This window comes from Primulina eburnea, chromosome 12 (genome assembly GCF_022965805.1).
Source record: "Primulina eburnea isolate SZY01 chromosome 12, ASM2296580v1, whole genome shotgun sequence".
NCBI classification, from domain to species: Eukaryota; Viridiplantae; Streptophyta; class Magnoliopsida; order Lamiales; family Gesneriaceae; genus Primulina; species Primulina eburnea.
Genome location: NC_133112.1, coordinates 17,051,108 through 17,059,394, shown reverse-complemented (window position 1 = coordinate 17,059,394; position 8,287 = coordinate 17,051,108).

Here is an 8,287-nt window from a genome sequence, read left to right as displayed (position 1 = left end):
GGAAACGAAATTCCGGCGTTTGACAAAAGATTTACCAACTGAATCCAGCAACTGAATTTGACTAACTGATCGACGTAACTGAACACGTCACCAGTCAACTGATCGCTACAACTGAAGTCTATTCCATCGTCACCTGATCTTTACCAGCTGATCTCTCAGCTGTACACGTCATCAGTTGAAAGCAACAACCGACAAATAGTACAGCTATCTGCAACTGGTAGTGGCTCGCCGCATTTCAGAATGAACAGTGTACGATTGTCAGAATATATCGACGTGGCAATCAACGGTTAGAATATTCAAATATCTTTAATGTTACCGTTGAGAGGGAAGCCTATAAATAGTCTAAGACAGCAACTGAAGAAGACCCCGACTCTCAGTTATCTTATCTTACTTGCTGTTACGCTGCAAAAATATCCAATTACATTCAGAAATCAAGCTCACGCTTATCAGTTATATCAGTAGTATTCTAGAGAGCTTATATAGCACTTTGTAATCGATTGATAAATTTTATAAGTTGTGCTAAGATCAGTTACGATCTGTAAAAGCGTTGTATACTAACAGTTTTAGTATTGGCAAAGTGATAAGTCCAAACTGAAGTGGGTCAGTACACCTTTTTGTATTTGATCAAAGTCTTTTAGTGAATATCCTATCTGCGTGATAGAAAGGGTGACGTAGAAGTTATTCAAGTCTCCGAACATCCAGAAACAAATTGTGGTGTTATTACTTTCAGTTATCATTTTCAATTAGATACTCTATCTTTCAGTCAGTTAGTTTTCCGCAACTGTTTGTTCAGTTTAACTGATTGTTGTTGACCGAAAGGATATTTTAGATTCAGTTTGTAATACAACTGAAATCAGTTTGTCGAAGAATAATTTTAATCGAGCAGTGTTTATTCAACCCCTCCTTCTAAACACTCTTCACCCGTTTTATCGATCCTTTCAAGTGGTATCAGAGCGAGTCGTATCCTTTCAAAGAATATCTATACTCAAATCGCTCACTATGTCTTCATTCAACAAGATTCCTATGTTCTACAGAGAAGACTTCGACGATTGGAAAATCAGGATGCAGGCTCATCTAGCTGCACAGGATGATGACATGTGGTACGTTATAACTGACGAACCCATGAAGATTTTGAAAGCCAACACAGCAGTTGCAATCACAGATGGGGCACCTCACCGTATTGAAAAGCCTAGAGATGAATGGACTGCTGAAGACAAGAGAAAAGCTAATTTGGATAATGTAGCAAAAGACATATTGTACAAAACATTGGACAAAGTGACGTTCAGTAAAATCAAGATGTGCAAAACAGCCAAAGAGATTTGGGAGAAATTAATCCAGCTTTGCGAAGTCAATGAACAAACCAAAGAAAACAAGCTATCTGTTGCTGTACAAAAGTTCGATAACATCAGAATGAAAATTGGAGAAACAATGCATGAATATGATGAAAGAACCAGCTGGATCATCAACGAACTGAATGCACTTGGAAAAGTGTATACCAATAAAGAAGTAGCATTGAAGGTTATCAGAGGTCTTTCCAAAGAATGGGATGTGAAAACCATGGCTATGAGGGAGTCTAAAGATCTGAATAAAGTTGAACTCCATGATCTGTTCGTTGACTTAAAAGCATATGAGTTTGAACTGCAAACTCGAGAAGGAGAACCATCTACCCCAACAGCAACTATTGCCTTAGCTGCTGTAAGATCAGAACCAATTGGTTCAGTTGAGAAAGCTGCAGATCAATTAAGCAATGACGCCATGTCATTGTTCATCAGAAAATTCGGAAGATTCATGAGGAAGAATCAAGGGAATTTTCAGAAGCAGTACCAAAGAAACAATCCCAGAGAAGAGTCCAATGCATGCTACAACTGTCGCAAACCTGGTCATTTTATTGCTGACTGTTCCAAGCCTAAAAAGGATAGTCAAGTTTCAACTGAAAGAAAGAAGAAAGTGTATGAGCATAAGAGGAGATCTAAGGACGACAAGAAGCCTTACAGAAAGAAGCATGAAGTACTCCTAGCTGAGGATAGCAAAGCCAAATGGGCAGAGACTGACAGCGTAGAGTCAGAACCAGAAACCTCTTGTAGCTCTAGTGAAGATGAGGAAGAAGTGAAGTGCTTGATGGCTGACGACACAGAAGTTCAATCAAGCAGCCAACAGGTATTTGACTTCAGTTCAACTGATTTCACAAGAGAATAACTTATTTCGACTCTTCATGACATGGTTAGTGAATATCAAAAGCTTGCCTTATCATTTGAAAAGGCCAGAGTAGAGCAAACTGATCCCTCTGACAATAAGACAACAACTGATGTATCAGTTGAAATGTTGAGTCTAAAAAGGGAGATTGCCGAACTCAATACTGAAAGGAGCAAGAATCAATTAATGATTCAAAAGTTAATGCTTGAAAATACAAAGCAAACTGAGCTCATTCAGGCTTGGAATAAATCATCCGTTGCATTGACTGATATACAGAACTCTCAGAAATCATTTACTGATAAAACTGGCTTAGGGTTCAGTAACCAGGATGAAATACCTTCCAAAGATATTCAACCAAAACTGAATATGGACAAAGAGAAATATATTCACTTTGTCAAATCAGTTATGGTACAAGAACAAGCTGAGCCGAGTAAACTGATTGAAAATCCAAATCACAATATGAGCAAGGGCAAAAGATGTGGTATTGGTTATAGCCCAAGAGTTGTGACTGACTCACGAAGTCAGCCACCAAAATTTTGCAGCAAAAATTATTCAAATGGCTATTCAAACTACTATAATAGCAAGCCAGTTCAGAAAAGATACTGGCTGAACAATCAATCGAAAAAGGGCAAATCACATGTTATATCTTCTGCACACCATACATCACACACAAATAGACCGGGAAAGACAATTTGGAATACAGCAACTGGACAGTCAGTTAGACTGATCCAAGTTTGGATTCCTAAAGGACTAATCAACTTTGAACCCAAATAGAAAAGGGTACCACAATCTTATCTTATGTTTGATTGCAGGTAATAGGTACAAGCATTGGATCTATATGGTATTTGGACAGTTGATGTTCACGCCACATGACAGGTGATTCAAATTTATTAACTCAACTGATCAAGTACACTGGACCAAACATCAGCTTTGGAGATAATTCTAAAGGTAAAACTGTGGGTAAGGGTAAGCTTATCCATGGTAATTTCATCATTAATGATGTTTTATTAGTTGAGAATCTCAGGTATAATCTGATCAGTATCAGTCAGTTATGCGATAATGGATTCTCAGTTCAGTTTGACAAACATTCTTGTTCAGTCAAAAACTCAACTGAAGAGATCATCCTAACTGGTAAAAGGTGTGGAAACACTTACAAAGTCAGCTGGAATGATCAACCTTATGCACCAGTATGTTTTATTGCCTCAAAATCTTCTAAAAACTGGTTGTGGCATAAGAGATTGAACTACCTAAATTTCAAATCTATTGCATATTTGAGTAACCACGATCTTGTTACTGGATTTCCCAAAATGGATTTTATCAAAGACAAAATTTGCTCAGCATGCCAGTTTGGTAAACAAATCAAATCCTCTTTTAAGAACAAGGGTCGTAAATCTTCTTCCCGATGCTTAGAACTGTTACATATGGATCTATTTGGTCCTATACCAGTCATGAGTTTAGGGGGAATGAAATACACCTTGGTGGTTGTAGACGATTTTTCAAGATTTACTTGGGTTATATTTCTCAAGTCCAAAGACCAAACTGCTGCTCAACTGATTAAGCTTTTCAAAAGATTATTAAATGAAAAATCAGTTGGAATTGATAGAATCAGGTCCGTTCGAGGAACTGAATTTATCAATCAAATTCTTTCAAATTATTTAGAGAATACCAGAATCAAGCATGAGCTCTCAGCAGCCAGAACTCCTCAGCAAAATGTGTAGCTGAAAGGAGAAATCGGACCCTCAAAGAGGCTGCTAGAACAATGCTTGCTGATTCCTCTATCTCTCAAAGGTTTTGGGCAGAGGCAGTGAACACTGCTTGTTACACTCAAAACAGATCAATGATTAATAAGAATCATATGAAAACACCTTATGAGATCTGGCATGGAAGAAAAAGTGTGGTTTCATACTTCAGAATATTCGGCTGCAGATGTTTTATACTTGTCAATGGTAAAACCCATTTAACAGCCTTTGACGCTAAATCTGCAGAAGGAATATTTCTTGGTTATTCTTCAGTGAGTAAAGCCTATAGAGTCTTCAACAAAAATACTTTGAATGTTGAAGAATCTATTCATGTTGTGTTTGATGAGTCTACACTAACTTCAAAGCGAACTGATACAGTTGAGCTAGCCGATAGATTTACAGATATAAGCTTGGACGATGATGATGAAGAAGATATCCATCTTAATCAAAACAACCTCCAATCACCTGAACCTGACATATTGGATCAATAAGCTGAATTGGAAGCAAATCTTGACAATCAGTTAGTGGAGCACACAAATGAGAATCAGTTGCCAACTGAATTAGTTCCAACTGAAACTGAAGACATTCAGTCACCTACTGAGGGAATTGCTAATACAGAAGAAACAAATGCTGAACTTAGATGGAAGAAATCACATCCTCCAGAATTGGTGATAGGTAATCCATCTGATCCGGTAAGAACAAGAAATCAAATGCTGAACTTATTTATCCATTCAGCTTTTGTATCTCAACTGGAGCTAAGGAAAACTGATGAAGCTCTTGCTGATCCGAACTGGATAAATGCAATGCAAGAAGAGCTCAATCAGTTTATCCATAACAATGTCTGGAACTTAGTTCCAAGACAACTCTCAAAAACTGTGATAGGTACAAAGTGGGTGTACAGGAACAAGCTAAACGAAAATGGATCAGTTGTGCGCAATAAAGCAAGGTTGGTAGCACAAGTATATAGGCAGGAAGAAGGAATTGATTACGATGAGACATATGCACCAGTTGCAAGGCTGGAGGCAATCAGAATATTCCTTGCCTATGCCTCATTCAAAAATTTCAAAGTTTATCAAATGGACGTAAAGAGTGCATTTCTGAACGGCCAGTTGCAGGAAGAAGTCTACGTTGAACAACCTCCAGGTTATGTCAATCATCACCTTCCTGATCATGTCTATCATTTGAACAAAGCCTTATATGGTCTTAAACAAGCTCCAAGAGCTTGGTACGAAACCCTTTCAAAATTTCTAACTGATCATGACTTTTCTGTTGGATCAGTTGATAAGACATTGTTCAAATTTTCCAAGAATGATCATATTCTACTTGTTCAAATTTATGTTGATGATATTATTTTTTGGTCAACTAACCCCAAATTATGCGAGAAATTTTCCAAGTTAATGCTGGAGAAATTCGAGATGAGTATGATGGGTGAACTGACATTCTTCCTTTGTCTACAAGTGAAACAACTGGATTCAGGAACCTTTATTAGTCAAACCAAATACACTAAGGAATTGCTGAAGAAATTTGGCATGGAATCATGTTCAGCTGCAAGCATCCCTATGAGCTCATCAGCTAAATTAGACACTGATCAAGGGGGAATATCAGTTGAGACGACGCTTTACAGAGGTTTAATAGGTTCATTATTGTACCTAACTGCTAGTCGTCCTGATATTGTGTTTGCTGTATGTGTGTGTGCAAGATTTCAAGCTAATCCTAAACAATCACATTTCTCTGCTGCCAAACGTATCTTGAAATATCTTAAAGGCACGCAAAATGTTGGATTATGGTACTCTAAAGACTCATCTTTCAATTTAGTTGGCTATTCAGATGCAGACTATGCAGGATATAAGCTTGATAGAAAAAGCACAAGTGGATCATGTCAGTTTCTAGGAGACAGACTGATTTCTTGGTTCAGTAAGAAGAAAACATCCATAGCAACTTCCACAACTGAAGCAGAATATCTTGCTGCTGGAAGCTGCTGTTCCCAACTGCTCTGGATTCAGCAACAACTGAATGATTATGGTGTTGATGCAAAGGAATCGCCAATATTTTGTGACAACACAAGCACCATTGCTATTACGTATAATCCAGTTCTTCACTCCAGGACTAAGCACATAGATGTCAGACATCACTTCATCAGAGATCATGCTTTAAAGAAGAACATCAGATTGGAATACGTATCAACTGAACAGCAAGCGGCTGACATCTTCACCAAACCTCTGGCTGAGACTAAGTTTTCTCATTTTCGCAATATACTTGGATTAATTGATTTGTCTTAATTAATTGTTATTGCTTATGATTCTTATGTCAGCTGTACTGTTGTTCTACTGATTATTTAAAATCATTGAGTGCAGAAACAAAGAAAAACGAAGCTTCATCAAAATAATCATTTTATTTATCCATATAAGTTGGAGAGGACTACATTTTCATAAGTTTCCTCTACACTAGCTATCCACATTCTCATCCAAACTGCTAGAGCTGAGGAAGAGGTCTTGCAGAAGCTGTGAGTAGAGGCGATGCTATTAAGAGTTTCCAGCTCCTTGCGAAGCATCAGCTGATAGAGATGGCCCTCCTTGAAGACATCCACCTCTGCAGATATATTTAAGTGCTTTCGCACCTCTCTAAACTGGGCCTTCCGCCTGAAGGTGGTCACCCTCCCAGTGTTGTACAAGAGCTCCAGCTCTTGTAACTCTTCCCAGTAGGGAAGACTGGCATAGAACACTTCGTCTTCTATAGCAGATTTTCGGGATTCAAGAGAAAAGGGAGAGACGATTGAACTACTTGCTCCTTCCATTCTTTTTAATACTGTCTGCTGATACTTATGACTAACCCCTCAACTCTTATTTATAGGCCAAGTCGAGGAAAATGAAAGGGACATTTCCTTAAGTGACGATTACTCTACCAAGCCTCAGGATTTTCTTAATTAATTTGGCTTATTTTATTGTTATTTTCTTAATGCATCTATTTAGGGGGAATGGTGGTTTAAGAGGTTAACTGATAAGACAGTTGTTAGTGAATTCTCAACTGAAAGGACTTAGTTTTACTAACTGATCGTTCAGTTGAATATTCCACTAATCTTTTCATATAAGTTAACTAATTAAATCTATTTTATTCCAAATCAATGACGTGACTGTCTGCTAAACTCATGATGAATTTCAGTTTATGACGTGGACTCATTTTTAACTGCTCAAATTGTACACATGCTTATGGAACACGTACACACTCTATTTTTTTAAAAATCTCTACGGACTGACACGTGTCCATAATTTGAATAGTCACGTACATATGTACCTTTACCCGCTTCATTTCAGTTTCACCTTACAGTTATCCACAAACTTTTGAGAGCAAGAACTATTCTATTCTTCAGTTTCGTTTCAGGAACTCATTAACTTATCGATGGCAACTCAAATTCCCGCTTTTATGCTGAACTCTATGGCCATCAATTTTGGATCCATCTTATCCTTCGGCGATACTGAAGTCAAGAAGGTGTTTCAGAAACTCTGCTGGACTCAGAACATTTTTGGGACAATCCTCACAGGACATCTATCCCAAATAACTTCAGGATTTCTACTCCACCGGCATGGTTGATTCTGAGGGTAACATTAATTCTACTGTCAATGGTCAATTGCTGATCATCTCTGAAGACTCTCTTGGGGAATTATTTTCGTTACCTTCTGATGGTTTGGCACAACTTTCGGATGTTAAAGTATCTGATATTGAAGAAATGCAAACCCTTCTCTCTGCTGATGGACGGAAGATTAAGGTTTCCGATCCTAAGAAGGAACTGAAGCATGAAATTCAGTTGCTTGCTGATGTAGTTGCTAAAGGGCTTTTGGCAAAAGCTGGATCATTTGCTGCCCTCACCTTGGAGAAGTTTCAAGCCATTTCTGTTATTATGGCTGATCGCAAGCTCAACTGGAAGCACCTTATCTTTACCACTCTGAAGAATATGTTTCTGTCTTCAAAACAGTCCAAAGGTTTCGCTGTTCAAATCAGTTATCTGTTGAAAGTAAAGTGAATTGTGGCTGATGATTCTGAAAGGTCATCGAAATTTAAAGTGTTCAATGCAAAGAATACGATGCCACCCAAAACAAAAATGGATATAACTCCTGGTCAATTTCTGCAAATCAAACAAGAGATTGGGACTCAGTTAGCAGCCCCTAAATCAGTTAAGAAGGCCAAAACGTTGGCTCAACTGAAGGTCGCCAAAAGAAAATTAGTGTTGAGTGCCTCTGAGTCAGAGAAGACTCCATCCCCACAGATTGCGAAGAAACCAAGAACTCAAAGGGTTAAAACAACTTCTGAGGTATCCATTCCTATTGATGCAATGATTTCTACAACTGATCAGCAGCCTA